The sequence below is a fragment of the Salmo salar genome, chromosome 19 (assembly GCF_965601325.2).
Source record: "Salmo salar chromosome 19, fSalSal1, whole genome shotgun sequence".
In the NCBI taxonomy this organism is placed as follows: Eukaryota; Metazoa; Chordata; class Actinopteri; order Salmoniformes; family Salmonidae; genus Salmo; species Salmo salar.
The window spans coordinates 64,056,825-64,074,506 of record NC_138309.1 but is presented as its reverse complement, the minus strand read 5'-3'; the positions used below and the strand labels follow the sequence as shown (position 1 = coordinate 64,074,506).

Genomic DNA, 17,682 nt, shown 5'->3' with positions numbered 1-17,682 from the left:
TAGTAAGAGTCCTTAGCCTTGGTATATTGGCCATGTACCACACCCTGCATGCCTTATTGCTAAATATAGCCTAGCCATTAGTGGTGAAAAAATAAAACAGTTACATGTATCGATACTTGGTAGCATTAGCTTGTGCTAGTCGGCTGTATCCGCACCATAACGCCAATATTTTTCATCGTATAGCTTGTTCTCCAAAATCTAGTGCTGAGCGATTCTCCAACATTTATACATTTTTTGGTTATTAAACAACGTTGGTTCCATTTAGTTCGTTTTTTTGGGAGCCCAACATGACATTCCTGTAGAGAAATCAAATCATTCACGAGAGAAATTAAGTCAAGGACTATGTGGGACGCTGGGCTGAAGGGAGTTGTTTTCATTAAGCAAATATTCAACCCGGTCAGCGCAGAAATGTAGTAATTAACAACTAAGACCCTAATCCATAGTGCCTTTTCTTTCCGGCTCAGATAGAGGTATACACTTTTACGCACACCCTTAGCGGTGGAAACCCACATCACCATAAAAGCACCATCTCAAAACTATACTGCTCAAAAAAATAAAGGGAACACTTTAACAACACATCCTAGATCTGAATGAAAGAAATAATCTTATTAAATACTTTTCTTTACATAGTTGAATGTGCTGACAACAAAATCACACAAAAATAATCAATGGAAATCCAATTTATCAACCCATGGAGGTCTGGATTTGGAGTCACACTCAAAATTAAAGTGGAAAACCACACTACAGGCTGATCCAACTTTGATGTAATGTCCTCAAAATGAGGCTCAGTAGTGTGTGCGGCCTCCACGTGCCTGTATGACCTCCCAACAACGCCTGGGCATGCTCCTGATGAGGTGGCGGATGGTCTCCTGAGGGATCTCCTCCCAGACCTGGACTAAAGCATCCGCCAACTCCTGGACAGTCTGTGGTGCAACGTGACGTTGGTGGATGGAGCGAGACATGATGTCCCAGATGTGCTCAATTGGATTCAGGTCTGGGGAAAGGGCGGGCCAGTCCATAGCATCAATGCATTCCTCTTGCAGGAACTGCTGACACACTCCAGCCACATGAGGTCTAGCATTGTCTTGCATTAGGAGGAACCCAGGGCCAACCGCACCAGCATATGGTCTCACAAGGGGTCTGAGGATCTCATCTTGGTACCTAATGGCAGTCAGGCTACCTCTGGCGAGCACATGGAGGGCTGTGCGGCCCCCCAAAGAAATGCCACCCCACACCATGACTGACCCACCGCCAAACCGGTCATGCTGGAGGATGTTGCAGGCAGCAGAACGTTCTCCACGGCGTCTCCAGACTCTGTCACGTCTGTCACATGTGCTCAGTGTGAACCTGCTTTCATCTGTGAAGAGCACAGGGCACCAGTGGCGAATTTGCCAATCTTGGTGTTCTCTGGCAAATGCAAAACGTCCTGCACGGTGTTGGGCTGTAAGCACAACCCCCACCTGTGGACGTCGGGCCCTCATACCACCCTCATGGAGTCTGTTTCTGACCGTTTGAGCAGACACATGCACATTTGTGGCCTGCTGGAGGTCATTTTGCAGGGCTCTGGCAGTGCTCCTCCTGCTCCTCCTTGCACAAAGGCGGAGGTAGGGGTCCTGCTGCTGGGTTGTTGCCCTCCTACGGCCTCCTCCACGTCTCCTGATGTACTGGCCTGTCTCCTGGTAGCGCCTCCATGCTCTGGACACTACGCTGACAGACACAGCAAACCTTCTTGCCACAGCTCGCATTGATGTGCCATCCTGGATGAGCTGCACTACCTGAGCCACTTGTGTGGGTTGTAGACTGCGTCTCATGCTACCACTAGAGTGAAAGCACCACCAGCATTCAAAAGTGACCAAAACATCAGCCAGGAAGCATAGGAACTGAGAAGTGGTCTGTGGTCCCCACCTGCAGAACCACTCCTTTATTGGGGGTGTCTTGCTAATTGCCTATAATTTCCAACTGTTGTCTATTGCATTTGCACAACAGCATGTGAAATGTATTGTCAATCAGTGTTGCTTCCTAAGTGGACAGTTTGATTTCACAGAAGTGTGATTGACTTGGCGTTACATTGTGTTTTTTAAGTGTTCCCTTTATTTTTTTGAGCAGTGTAGTTCCACTATGTGAACAGAAAAGGCTTCCACTCCTAAATGTGCAGGTGATGGGTTGTGTGAAGCGCGAAAAAAAACGTTGCTGAACGTGGTGGACCCCTACAAATCAGCCGGGCTAGACAATCTGGACCCTTAAATTATCTGCCGAAATTATTGCAACCCCTATTACTAGCCTGTTCAACCTCTCGTGTCGTCTGAGATTCCCATAGATTGGAAAGCAGCTGCTGTCATCCCCCTCTTCAAAGAAGGGGACACTCTTGACCCAAATTGCTACAGACCTATATCCATCCTACCCTGCATTTGTAAGGTCTTCGAAAGCCAAGTCAACAAACAGATTACCGACCATTTTGAATCCCACCGCACCTTCTCCGCTATGCAATCTGGTTTCAGAGCTGGTCATGGGTGCACCTCAGCCACGCTCAAGGTCCTAAACGATATCGTAACCGCCATCGATAAGAAACAATACTGTGCTGCCATATTCATTGACCTGGCCAAAGCTTTCGACTCTGTCAATCACCACATCCTCATCGGTAGACTCAATAGCCTTGATTTCTCAAACGATTGCGTCACCAACTACTTCTCTGATAGAGTTCAGTGTGTCAAATCCGAGGGCCTGTTGTCCAGACCTCTGGCAGTCTATGGGGGTGCCACAGGATTCAATTCTGGGGCCGACTCTTTTCTCTGTATACATCAATGATGTTGCTCTCGCTGCTGGTGATTCTCTGATACACCTCTACACAGACGACACCATTCTGTATACTTCTGGCCCTTCTTTGGACACTGTGTTAACAACCCTCCAGACGAGCTTCAATGCCATACAACTCTCCTTACGTGGCCTCCAACTGCTCCTAAGTACAAGTAAAACTAAATGCATGCTCTTCAACCGATCGCTGCCTGCACCTGCCCGCCTGTCCAGCATCACTACTCTGGACGGTTCTGACTTAGAATATGTGGACAACTACAAATACCTAGGTGTCTGGTTAGACTGTAAACTCTCCTTCCAGACTCACATCAAACATCTCCAATCCAAAGTTAAATCTAGAATTGGCTTCCTATTTTGCAACAAAGCATCCTTCACTCATGCTGCCAAACATACCCTCGTAAAACTGACCATCCTACAGATCCTCGACTTCGGCGATGTCATTTACAAAATAGCCTCCAATACCCTACTCAACAAACTGGATGCAGTCTATCACAGTGCCATCCGTTTTGTCACCAAAGCCCCATATACTACCCACCACTGCGACCTGTACGCTCTCGTTGGCTGGCCTTCGCTTCATAATCGTTGCCAAACCCACTGGCTCCAGGTCATCTACAAGACCCTGCTAGGTAAAGTCCCCCCTTATCTCCGCTCACTGGTCACCATAGCAGCACCCACCTGTAGCACGCGCTCCAGCAGGTATAGCTCTCTGGTCACCCCCAAAGCCAATTCCTCCTTTGGCCATCTCTCCTTCCAGTTCTCTGCTGCCAATGATTGGAACGAACTACAAAAATCTCTGAAACTGGAAACACTTATCTCCCTCACTAGCTTTAACCTGTTGGGGATAGGGGGCAGTATTTGCACGGCCGGATAAAAAACACGTACCCGATTTAATCTGGTTACTACTCCTGCCCAGTAACTAGAATATGCATATCATTGTTTGATTTGGATATGATACACCCTAAAGTTTCTAAAACTGTTTGAATGGTGTCTGAGTATAACAGAACTCATTTGGCAGGCCAAAACCTGAGAAGATTCCAAACAGGAAGCGCTCTGACTATTTCTTGGCCTTCTTGATCATCTCTATCCAAAACAGGGGATCTCTGGCATAACGTGACATTTTCTAACGCTCCCATAGGCTCTCAGAAGGCGCCAGAACGTTGAATGGTGACTTTGCAGGCCATGGCTGAAAAACAGTAGCGCATTTGGATAGTGGTCGATCTGAGAACAATGAGACTGGGGCGCGTGCACGAGCCGACACCATGTTTTTATTTTTTCGTCTTTGAACGAAAACAGGGTTTCCCGGTCGGAATATTATCGCTTTTTTACGAGAAAAATCGCATAAAAATTGATTTTAAACAGCGTTTGACATGCTTCGAAGTACGGTAATGGAATATTTTGAATTTTTTTTGTCACGAAACGCGCCGGGTGCGTCACCCTTCTTTACCCTTCGGATAGTGTCTTGAACGCACGAACAAAACGCCGCTATTTGGATATAACTATGGATTATTTGGAACCAAACCAACATTTGTTATTGAAGTAGAAGTCCTGGGAGTGCATTCTGACGAAGAACAGCAAAGGTAATCCAATTTTTCTAACAGTAAATCTGAGTTTGGTGAGTACCACACTTGGTGGGTGTCAAAATAGCTAGCCTGTGATGGCCGGGCTATCTACTCAGAATATTGCAAAATGTGCTTTCACCGAAAAGCTATTTTAAAATCGGACACCGCGATTGCATAAAGGAGTTCTGTATCTATAATTCTTAAAATAATTGTTTTTTGTGAACGTTTATCGTGAGTAATTTAGTAAATTCACCGGAAGTTTGCGGTGGGTATGCTAGTTCTGAACGTGACATGCTAATGTAAAAAGCTGGTTTTTGATATAAATATGAACTTGATTGAACAAAACATGCATGTATTGTATAACATAATGTCCTAGGAGTGTCATCTGATGGAAGATCAAAGGTTAGTGCTGCATTTAGCTGTGGTTTGGGTTTATGTGACATTATATGCTAGCTTGAAAAATGGGTGTCTGATTATTTGTGGCTGGGTACTCTGCTGACAATCTAATGTTTTGCTTTCGTTGTAAAGCCTTTTTGAAAATCGGACAGTGTGGTTAGATTAACGAGAGTTGTCTTTAAAATGGTGTAAAATAGTCATATGTTTGAGAAATTGAAGTAATAGCATTTCTAAGGTATTTGAATATCGCGCCACGGGATTCCACTGGCTGTTGAGGAGGTTAAAGCAACTTGAATTGTCCTAACGGGCCTCTCTTTGGAGCCATGTTTTTACTGGTCAAACCACAACTGAGCAAGCCAAATAAAACCTTTTGATTGTACCTAATCTGACACTAGCACCTGTATTTCAGACTCTGAAAAGTTGTATTTCACAGTACGCCGTTGTATATTCCCACAGGTTTTAAAGGAATGATTGACCATTTATGGTTATTTAGGGGCGTTTCACAATGCAAATAGTCAAGGCTGTGCAGAAGCACCGAGACCGATTGGTATTTATCAATGGTCATTCCCTACCAGTGTGCGTATGACAATCGTAGGATTGTCTGATAAATCACACTTTCTATGCGTACGAACACTGAACTCCACTCATCAGTAGTAATGTAGAATAGTTTGTTGGCAATATTAATTCCTAGTTTTTTTTTTGTATTGGCTACGTCTCAAGCCACCACATCCACCTGTCGGCCTTCCGCATCTGAAGTGGAAAGCGGCAGAGTTCCAGCGCTGTTTGTCAGCGTAGGAAACATCCCAAAATTGGTCTTCTTACGAAAATGTCTACAGCCTCCAAACGGTTTGGTCCATTCTGTGGAAAGATGACTCTGAAACACAACGGTGTCCTGTTTTGTTCTACGACCCCCACAAGTGTTACTCAACTCATCTGAAGGTAACCCTGTACCAGTTTAGAAAAATGAATGGAAGTAGGTCAGTAGTTTTGTACCATAAAAAAAGGGGGTTAAGTATGTGTATATTTGCTGAGCTTTCTTAGATATAGGACAGTCAATTTAACAGGTTTTGAAATATCTGTTTTCATTTATGAATACGTTATTCAATGCATTTCTATGGGCTATTGTAGTAAAGTTCAAATTCAATATTTTATCAAAGAAATTAAATATATGTTACCTACAGGGGTTCTAAAATTCCAAATCAAATAGCTAAATGATCCATGGTATGACCATCTTAAAACAATTCCATACGTTAACTTCTTAGAATCTCCCCAAGGCTTAGATTTTTAGAGGTTAAAGGGAATGGAAAATAAAGTCAAATAAAAACTATGCAAAATATACCCAACAGAGACAATAGAATATTTTGTGAAATTAATGTTCACCATTTTGGGCTTTGGAATTTCCATTAAAAAGCTTTAAAATAATGTCATTATTTGATAATGTTTTTAAAGCGTTAAATGTGTTATCTAAACCGAAACCTGTGATAACTTTTAGAATCGAACCGATCTAAAAAAAAAAAAAAAGAAGCAGTAAGCATCTTTTTAAATGGCGAGCTAACATGTTTTTAGAACTTTAATCTCCATGACTCTTGTCTCTCTGCAGTGAGCAAATCGCAATCTATAGAACCGTGAGAATGTTTTATAATGGCGCAAACAGAGGGCTGCCTCGCTTCTAGCTCTTGGGAAACTATGCAGTATTTTGTTTTTATGTATTATTTCTTACATTGTTAGCCCAGAAAATGTGTTATTACATACAGCCGGAAAAAACTATTGCAAAATAGAGTGGCGGTAATTCACCAGCACTACGACTTTCCAGAAGCGGATCTTTTGTTCACACCCCCCAGGGCAATTAAACTGATTCCAGAAGCCGACCATAAACAACGCCGGTGGAGGAGAGGTACTCGGAGTGGTCTTCTAGTCCGACTTAGGCACGCGCGCACAAAATCACTTCTGAGTATATTACTCACTAATGTTCAGTCTCGGGATAATAAAGTTGAGGAGCTCAGGGGAAGGATATCTTTCCAGAGGGTCATCAGGGATTGTAACACTCGGTTTCACAGAAACATGGCTCTCTCGGGATATACTGTCGGAGTCCATAAAGCCAGTTGGTTTCTCAGTTCATCGCGCAGACAGGAATACATCTCTCCGGGAAGAAGGAGGGTGTGTGTGTATGTTTCCTGATCTTACCCCTTTTTTCCTCACCCAATTTCGTGGTATCCAATTGGTAGTAGTTACAGTCTTGTTTCAGTCATGACCTTCGCCTCGGGAGAGGCGAAGGTCAAGAGCCATGCATCCTCCGAAACACAACCCAACCAAGCACTGCTTCTTGACACAATGCACATCCAACCCGGTAGCCAGCCGCACCAACGTGTCGGAGGAAACACCGACCTGGTCAGCGTGCACTGCGCCCAGCCCGACACAGGAGTCGCTAGTGCGCGATGAGACAATCCCTGTCGGCTAAACCCTCCCCAACCCGGACGACGCCGGGCGACAGAGCCTGGGCTCGAACCCAGAATCTCTGGTGGCACAGCTAGCACTGCGATGCAGTGCCTTAGACCACTGCGCCACCCGGGAGGCTTATGTTTCATGATTAACGACTCATGGTGTAATTGTGATAACACACAGGAACTCATGTCCTTTTGTTCACCCAACTCAGAATACCTAAAAAAAAATAAAAAATACAGACTTAGCTCAAGAGAATTTTCTTTGGTTATAGTCACGGCCGTGTCGATCCCCCCTCAAGCCGACACCCCGACGGCCCTCAAGGAACTACACAGGACTTTAAGCAAACCGGAAATCACATATCCTGAGGCTGCATTTATTGTAGCTGGGGATTTTAAAGCAAATGTGAGGAAAAAGGCTGCTGAAGTACTATCAACAGACTGTAGTAGAGGTCGACCGATTATGATATTCATTCGTCCAATTTTTTAAATTTATTTGTAATAATGACAATTACAACAATACTGAATGAACACTTAATATAATACATCAATAAAATCAATTTAGCCTCAAATAAATAATGAAACGTGTTCAATTTGGTTTAAATAACGCAAAAACAAAGTGTTGGAGAAGAAAGTAAAAGTGCAATATGTGCCATGTAAAAAAGCTAAGTTCCTTGCTCAGAACATATGAAAGCTGGTGGTTCCTTTTAACGTGAGTCTTCAATATTCCTAGATAAGTTTTAAGTTTTAGGTTGTAGTTATAAGACTATTTCTCTCTATACCATTTGTATTTCATATACCTTTGACTATTGGATGTTCTTATAGGCACTTTAGTATTGCCAGTGTAACAGCATAGCTTCCGTCCCTCTCCTCGCCCCTACCTGGGCTCGAACCAGAACACAACGACAGCCACCCTCGAAGCATTGTTACCCATCGCTCCACAAAAGCCGTGGCCCTTGCAGAGCAACGTTATTAGCGCGCACCCCAATAACTAGCTAGCCATTTCACATCGGTTACAGCAGCCTAATCTCGGGAGTTGATAGGCTTGAAGTCATAAACAGCTCAATGCTTGAAGCACAGCGAAGAGCTGCTGGCAAACGCATGAAAGTGCTGTTTGAATGAATGCTTACGAGCATGCGGCTGCCTACCATCGCTCAGTCAGACTGCTCTATCAAATCATAGACAACACACAGAAATACGAGCCTTAGGTCATTAATATGGTCGAATCCGGAAACTATAATTTCGAAAACAAAACGTTTATTCTTTCAGTGAAATACGGAACCGTTCTGTATTTTATCTAACGGGTGGCATCCCTAGTCTAAATATTGCTGTTACATTGTACAACCTTCAATGTTATGTCATAATTATGTACAATTCTGGCAATTTAATTACGGTCTTTGTTAGGAATAAATGGACTTCACACAGTTTGCAATGAGCCAGGCGGCCCAAACTGCTGCATATACCCTGACTGCTTGCACGGAACGCAAGAGAAGTGACACAATTTCCTTAGTTAAGAAATTCATGTTAGCAGGCAATATTAACTAAATATGCAGGTTTAAAAATATATACTTGTGTGTTGATTTTAAAGAAAGGCATTGATGTTTATGGTTAGGTACATTGGTGCAATGACGGTGCTTTTTTCGCGAATGCGCTTGTTAAATCATCACCCGTTTGGCAAAGTAGGCTGTGATTTGATGATAAATTAACAGGCACCGCATCGATTATATGTAACGCAGGACGCGCTAGTTAAACTAGTAATATCATCAACCATGTGTAGTTAACTAGTGATTATGTTAAGATTGATTGTTTTTCATAAGATAAATGTAATGCTAGCTAGCACCTTACCTTGGCTCCTTGCTGCACTCGCATAACAGGTAGTCAGCCTGCCATGCAGTCTCCTCGTGGAGTGTAACGTAATCAGCGTCCAAAAATGCTGATTGTTATGAATACTTGAAATCAGCCCTAATTAAAAACCAGCCATTCCAAAAAAAAAAAAAAAAAAAAAAACGGTCGACCTCTAGACTGTAGTACACTCGACCACTGCTACTCCAACTGGCAAGATGCCTACAAGGCCCTCCCACACCCTCCTTTCGGAAAATATGACCACGAATCCATTTTGTTCCTCCCTTCCTATAGGCAGAATCTCAAACAAGAAGTACCCATGCAACGCTGGTCTGACCAATCCGAATCCACACTTCAAGATTGATCACACGGACTGGGATATGTTCCGGGTAGCTTCAAAGAATAATATTGACAATTACACTGATACGGTTTACCAGGAAGTGTATTGGAGATGTACCAATTGCCTATTAAAACCTACCCTAACCAGAAACCATGGATAGATGGTAGCATTCGCACAAAACTGAAAGCGCGAACCACTGCATTTAACCATTGTAAGGTGACTGGGATTATGGCCGAATACAAACAGTGTTGTTATTCCCTCCATAAGGCAATCACAGGCAAAACGGCAGTATCGAGACAAAGGAGTTTCAATTCAACGGCTCAGACATGAGACGTATGTGGCAGGGTCTAAAAGACAATTACGGACATCTTGCTTCCGGACAAGCTAAATACCTTCTTCACCCGCTTTGAGGATAGCAGTGCCACTGACACAGCCCACTACCAAGGATTGTGGGCTCTTCTTCTCCGTGGCCGGTGTGAGTAAGACATTTAAGTGTGTTAATCATCGCAAGGATGCCGGTCCCACAAGGGTGAGTGCTCAGCCCCCTCCTGTACTCCCTGTTCACCCATGACTGTGTGGCCATGCACGCCTCCAACTCAAATCATCAAGTCTGCAGACGACAACAGTAGTAGGCTTGATTACCAACAATGATGAGACAGCCTACAGGGAGGTGAGGGCTAGGAGTGTGGTGCCAGGAAAACAACTTCTCACTCAACGTCAGCAAAAGGAGATGATTGTGGACTTCAGGAAACCCCCTATCCACATTGACAGGACCGCAGTGGAGAAGGTGGAAATCTTAAAAGTTCTTTGGCGTACAAGTCACTAACAAACTGAAATGGTCCACCCACACAGATAGTGTGGTGAAAGCGCCTCTTCAACCTCAGGAGGCTGAAGAAATTTGGCGTGGCACCTAAAATCCTCAAACTTTTACAGACGCACAAGTGAGAGCATCCTGTCGGGTTGCATCACCGCTTGGTATGGCAACTGCACCGCCAGCGACCACAACTAAATAAGGCAGTTCTAGTTCTGTATTTTCAATATATTTGCAAACATTTCTAAAAACCTGCTTTCGCTTTGTCATTATGGGGTATTGTGTGTAGATTGATAACATTTATTTTTCCCTTATCAATTTTAGACTAAGGCTGTAACAAAACATGGGAAAAGGGGTCTGAATACTTTCCAAATGCACTGTATCGGCACCTAAGTATCGTGAGGTCCCTGGCAATCCCATGCCCTACTAGCCATAATAACAATATCCTTTGTTGACCCTTGAAATGTCCCTTTCCAAATCTCTACAATACTGGGATGATGACTTGGCAGTCTACTGCTGTTGGGCAAGGTCTTGCCTATGACTCGACATTACATTATCTAATCCGGTAATACACATGGCACGTCCAGAAATCACATTCTAACCATTTCTCTAATGGGTAAACATAGGACTTTTTTAAAAATTTCACTCTGCTTTGAGTTCAAATTCAGCGGTATGTCTCATCTGATCCAAGGTCATAAATAGGGGAGAACAGGTGATTGCGTCGATATGGAATCGCCTAACCCTAGGTAAACCCCAAAACACAATTGCTCTTGCAGCTGCATTGCAATAAATGTGTTTTCTTGCTGCATAAAAAAATGTTGTTTACTTAACCCAAACCCCGGGAACCCTGTAGTGTTTACTTTGAAAAATGGCTCTTTGTTTAACAGAAAATATGGACAGAAAAATCTCTCCTCTTTTCCTCTAAAATTGAGCAAAAAAAGGGAGTTAGCCTATTCCAAGTGAGCTCAGCGAAAATACAACAGCGCACAATGAGAATACAATCTCCTCCAATCTGATACGTATCTGTAGCCAAAGTTCTTATCACATTGCCCAGGCAGTCTGGAAAGAGGAACTTTGCACTAAACAAAGAGCAACATATTCTGTACTATTGCCTTTCCCTGTAGTCCTGCAGTCAAATGAACCCACTCACTGTAACATAGCAGCAAGCCAACCTTGGGGTGACATGAGATGCAGTATCATAAAAGCCCATCGTCAGGACTTTTAGCTTGAGTCATCAACGGAACAGTGTTTGTCCTCACAAAAGCCCTTATTGCTGTACGTAAGCCGGAAGCTTAACTTTCTGGAAGAAAGGAAAGCATTCGTATAACAAGCATGAGGTTAGTTGCTACCAACCTATTTACAATGATTTATTCAGAAACGTAGGTCTGGCACAAAGCTATGGGACCGGGTGGAATTTAAGTCAAGTGAACCATCCCCCCCCCCCCCTCCTTTCCCTCCGTCACTCCCTTTGTCCCTCTGTTTTTGATGTAGGTCAATGGCAAGCCTCAGTCAGGCTGAGTGACATGTAGACTATTCTTCTGATCATTCCATTTCTTATGTTTGGCAGTTCATGCCAAGTCTATATAAAAACGGTTTCAATGAAGCTGATGCATTGGCTTGAAATACATTTCTGATCCTGAAGCAGAAAGGCTACTAGAGTTCATCAAGCCTATTACTAAAATGAACCTGGCTACAGTATAAATCCATGGGCAATATAATAGCTCAACATTCACTGTGGTAGGCTTATGCTAATCACTGTGCATTGACAAACAAGAAAACTTAATTTGTGGACAGATAGCTTGGGGAGGAATTCCTAATGTAATTAATCGGAAAAATCACGCCATGGGTAGTGCCTTCCAGTTTAGAACTAGGTCACCATCAGACGCTGAGAGAATCTCTTTATAAATGGATAGTTACACCAACAAGCGCGCATGTTTGTAAGTGTGTGAGCATGTATGTGTGTGTGTGTGGGGGGGCTAATCACTGAATAGGACATAAACTAAGCCAAACTGCTCCTGCCCAGCTCAAGCAAGCAATGAATGACATACTGAGCTTTGCTGCATTGTCCCTTTGTGTTCTTGTAGTAGGTGACCTGCACATTGATGACAGAAGTGTGACTAGAATTCTGCTGGGTTTGCAAAGGTCAATGGCCTGCCATGTTCAAACAGGGGTGGTGAGGAAATTATTGATGGTAGGACTACCACCATAACACCAAACACAGGCTTCATAACATTTTTAAAAGTATTATTTTTTTTATTACCTGGCTTCACTACTCCTGCCCCGAAAAAGCAAGGCAAACAGGGGTTTGGGACTTTGCTCATAGAAATCTTAACGCGTATGGACGCGTCACTGATCCGCTTCATTGCCTGTGGCCATCAATATTTACAAAACAATCTAAGAGAGCTATTATCATTAGTCCTATTAACAATGCTTCAATTGAAAGGACGATTGGGTCGGCAGGTAGCCTAGTGGTTAGAGCGTTGGACTAGTAACCGAAAGGTTGCAAGATCAAATCCCCGAGCTGACAAGGTAAAAATCTTTCGTTCTGCCCCTGAATTGGAAATAATAATTTGTTCTTAACTGACTTGCCAAGTTAAATAAAAGGTAAAATAAAAAATGATAGCTGTGGTACATTGACCTTTCACACATCTTGCAAGCTAGGCATAAGCTACTGCACACATCGCTTATTGGACTCATTAGCAGTTATACATATATTAATGTTTTCTTCCTAGAAAGGGACGCTGAGTAGGTCGTTTGCATGCCAAAACATCTTATCCATGCGTGGGTGGCTAGCTAGGTTAATCCGACTCACAAACTGCCTGTCAATCTTCACTAAACAGGTCAAATGAAGCCAGACAAGACAGATGCCATGGTGGGGGATCTTGACATCTTAACAAAAATGATTTCGCAATTTGTTATTGTAGTGAACATAAGTGACGTGTGAAAAACGTGAAGTAGCTTCATGGCTGAGTAAATTGCATAGGCAAGGACAGGTGCAGCGTGTTTAGCTATACAGCACAGGCTAGTTCACATTGTTGCCTGGTCATCAAATCACAGTTGGCTCGGTTGTTTAGATGGGATAGAGCTTTTGTCAAATTACGTCGAAAATCGTTTTTTGCATTTGAGCTAACCCTTTTTCTGACCTTGTTATCCTAATTATCCTAACATAATACGTTAATTATCATAACCTGCTGCGTAAGATAGAAGTTGCCTAGGTAGCGGATAGGAGAATTTACATGCACTAAACCTGTTATTAAAGTACATTTTGACAAAATCTGTATCCCTTCTAGACAAAACCAGTTGAAGCTAAGCTAACATAAGCTAGTACTATGACGCTATTTCATTCAATGGTCAACCTAATTCACTCAGGCTAGCTACCGTTAGTTTAGCTAGCATAACGGCTAGAACCACTATGCAGACAAACGCACCGACCCGTTTCATCAACGTCGTGGGACAAGCCAACACAACATTAGCTAGCGTTAAAATTTAAATAAAAAAGTTTCTCAGTCTTACCTTGTATACGACCTCTAGCTGCACCACCATGTCTTGAGAATATACCCCCGTTGGCGCAATGTTCTTCTTCGAGAGTTAATGGCAGACTATCACCAAAGATTTTTTTAAAGATAGACCAGAGCCTGTCGTTTCCAATGGGAGCAAATTAATCCTAGTTGGCCGAACAAGCAAGGAGGTGGGCAGAGACAAACACGAGAAGTGAGATCCTATTGGCGCGTTCTAGCATTTATTTGCATATTTCCATTAGGGAACGCCTACTATGTAAAGTGCGCGTGTGCAACAACTCAATTCGCCCATGCACTCCTTGTAAACGCCTTTTTTACTTTGGCAAAGTCTTCCAAACTCAGTCCACTCGGTTTGTTACAGATTCTAGTTTCGGAATCAGAAAACTGTACGGAGATCAAATGTTTATTATATGGGAAAATATGCAGAATGTCAGACAAAATCCATCTCGCTCCATCTTCTCCCACTGCCGGCCACTGGGCTTCCGCTCATCACCATATTTGGTAGTGAGTGGAAACGGGAACCGGTTGCTTCACATTTTTACATCCGGTGAAATATCTGGCCCATTGTTTTTTCTGTGCTACAACCTACTGAACAAAGGAGGTTAGTTTAGAAATCTATTTCATACTGGTGTATTGCCGCCACCTACTGTACCGGGTGAACAAGAAGAAGAAAAAAATCCATTGCAGGAAAGATGGCTCCCGCGAGAGTTTGAAAATGTTCCCATTGGTGTGGCAAAGGTTTGACGGTGCTAAATTGTTCCCTACAAGCCCCTGATCAAATTGATATATGATAGAATGCTTCCGTAGAGGCTATGTTTTTCACACCTTTATATAACTTGTTGAATAGGAGTCAATGGTCACAGGCTGATAAAGGCATATAATTAGGAATTAGAATACTTAATAGTAATTTATTAGGATCTCTATGGATAAAGGAGAAAAGTTGGAAAGTTCACATGCTCATTGAAAATTACTGTATCAAACAACAATGGAACATTCTATTGAGTGGATCTCACCTTCAAAACCATGGGATTTGGTAAATGTTTGCCATCAGATCTAATGACTTACCTAGACTGACTCATCATTGAAACAACAGTGTTACAAATAGCAGAACTACATATTTGTTTTATGGAAATTGCTCATACTGGGAAATAATAGTCCATGAGATGCCAATACAGTAGCATCTTAGTTTTCTAGAGTAGTTGCCACCTGTAATAGTCTGTTGTATAGCAATACTCATCATGCTAAAATGAAAGGTGTGCTCTGTCATTTGTTGAGTAGTCCCCAGAAAGATTTAGGTGAACACAAATTATCTCTAAAAAGGAACATTGGTGATTATAATCTACTCTGTCCCTGACCATCATGATCTTAATATTATGCTCTCTAACCGTACATGTTACAGTGAGCTCCAAAAGTATTGGGACAATGACAATTTTGTTGTTGCTTTGGCTCTGTACTTCAGCACTTTGGATTTTAAATGATACAATGACTATGATGTTAAAGTGCCGACTGTCAGCTTTAATTAGAGGGTATTTTCATCCAGAGCGACTTACAAATTGGTGCATTCACCTTATGATATCCAGTGGAACAACCACTTTACAATAGTACATCTATATATTTTTGGGGGGGAGGGTAGGGGGAAGGGTTAGAAGGATTACTTAATCCTATCCCAGGTATTCCTTAAAGAGGTGGGGTTTCAGGTGTCTCCGGAAGGTGGTGATTGACTCCGCTGTCCTGGCGTCATGAGGGAGCTTGTTCCACCATTGGGGTGCCAGAGCAGCGAACAGTTTTGACTGGGCTGAGCGGGAACTGTGCTTCCGCAGAGGTAGGGAGGCGAGCAGGCCAGAGGTGGATGAACGCAGTGCCCTTCTTTGGGTGTAGGGACTGATCAGAGCCTGAAGGTACGGAGGTGCCGTTCCTCTCACAGCTCCGTAGGCAAGCACCATGGTCTTGTAGCAGATGCGAGCTTCAACTGGAAGCCAGTGGAGTGTGCGGAGGAGCGGGGTGACGTGAGAGAACTTGGGAAGGTTGAACACCAGACGGGCTGCGGCGTTCTGGATGAGTTGTAGGGGTTTAATGGCACAGGCAGGGAGCCCCGCCAACAGCGAGTTGCAGTAATCCAGACGGGAGATGACAAGTGCCTGGATTAGGACCTGCGCCGCTTCCTGTGTGAGGCAGGGTCGTACTCTGCGAATGTTGTAGAGCATGAACCTACAGGATCGGGTCACCGCCTTGATGTTAGCGGAGAACGACAGGGTGTTGTCCAGGGTCACGCCAAGGCTCTTAGCACTCTGGGAGGAGGACACAATGGAGTTGTCAACCGTGATGGCGAGATCATGGAATGGGCAGTCCTTCCCCGGGAGGAAGAGCAGCTCCGTCTTGCCGAGGTTCAGCTTGAGGTGGTGATCCTTAGTTTGAGAAGATTGTTCCCTGATAATACAAAATTACATGAAATACCCTCAATCCTGTTGGCCCAACTAACCGCATAGGGGTCATAACATATAATGAATGCATTGATAACCACATTTAGCTAACTTTGATACGTGGCTATCATACTAAAATATGTTACATTTGTCCTTCTGGCCCATGCACTATTGGGAGAGTGTTCAGAATCATTAATTTTTCTTTTGATCAAAGTGATTGCTCATTTTTTTCCCATAAAAATGTTGACGTTAATGTCCGAGTTGTACATTTCCGGTGAAGATCCCTATACTCATGCTGCTTTAGCTGTCACCCATATTGGCTACACTAGCTAACGTTAGCTAGCCTAGTGGTTAGAGCGTTGGGTCAGTAACCGAAAGGTTGCTGGATTGAACCCCTGAGCTAACAAGGTAAAAATCTGTCGTTCTGCCCCTGAGCAAGGCAATTAACCCACTGTTCCCTGGGTGCTGAAGACGTGGATGTCGATTATGGCAGCCCCCCGCACCACTCTGAGGGGTTGGGTTAAATGCGGAAGATACATTTCAGTTGAATGCATTCAGTTGTACAACTGACGAGGTATTTCCCTTGCTGTACAGCAGTGCTCGGCAAATGGGAGCAAAGGATAGTGCATGCTCCCCTCTCCCCATTGATTGTGTAAACTGTATCACGGTCACAGGAGGTTGGGGGACACCTTAATTGAGGAGGATGTGCTCATAGTAATGGCTGGAACAGAATAAATGGAATGGTATTGAAACCATGTATTTGATACCATTCCATTTACTCCATTCCAGCCATTATTATGATCTGTCCTACCCTCAGCAGCCTCCTTTGATCACTGTGCTACTGTCACGTCCTGACCAGCAGAGGGCGTATTGCTTAGTCTAGGTCAGGATGTGGCAGGGGGTTTGTGTTTGTTAAATGTTGGGTTGATGATTGGGACTTCCAATTGAAGGCAGGTGTGTATAGTTGCCTTTGATTGGAAGTCCTATATCGGTGTGTGTGTTTGTCTTTGGGGTTGTGGGGAATTGTTCTGTGTTGAGCCTATGCTTTGCCAGACTGTTGGTTGTTTGTGCATTCGTTTTGTTGTTCATTTAGTCTGTAAATAAATACACACGATGAGCATACACACACCTGCTGCGTTTTGGTCCTCTTCTCTCCAGTACGACATTTTTAAGGATGAGTACGACTTATTCTATGACAGCTACCAACTAATCATTGTACCAATATTACAATATATTTCCCATGTAGGCTGCTATCCTACTCTAAATAAATACGTCTTGGGAGGAAAAAAGTTGGCCACGTTAGCTACCGCTGGCGACATAATGATGCTGCTGATACAGTAGGAAGCAACTCACGTCGGCAAGTGCACCTCCCCCATAGAAATAAACATAACTTTATTTTACAATTTTTCATTAGCGCCAGCCAGCCAGCACAAGTAGATGACTTGTTCAAAGTCTGAGTTCAGAGCATGAGTGTGACTTCACTTTGACATAAGCCGTAACCCTTCTAGTCATGACCGGGAAAGCTTGGAAAAAATACTACATCATAA

General features: G+C 43.4%; 1 protein-coding gene across 1 annotated transcript in view; it reads right to left on the bottom strand.

Annotated features, from left to right (window-relative positions):
* Positions 1-13,919, bottom strand: part of gpam (glycerol-3-phosphate acyltransferase, mitochondrial) — a 46,701-nt gene extending 32,782 nt beyond the window's left edge. The window contains exon 1 of the mRNA XM_014158745.3: positions 13,711-13,919. The gene's annotated coding sequence lies outside the window, so the exon portion shown is untranslated. The remainder of the gene's footprint in view (positions 1-13,710) is intronic.
* Between the last annotated feature and the right edge of the window lie 3,763 nt (positions 13,920-17,682).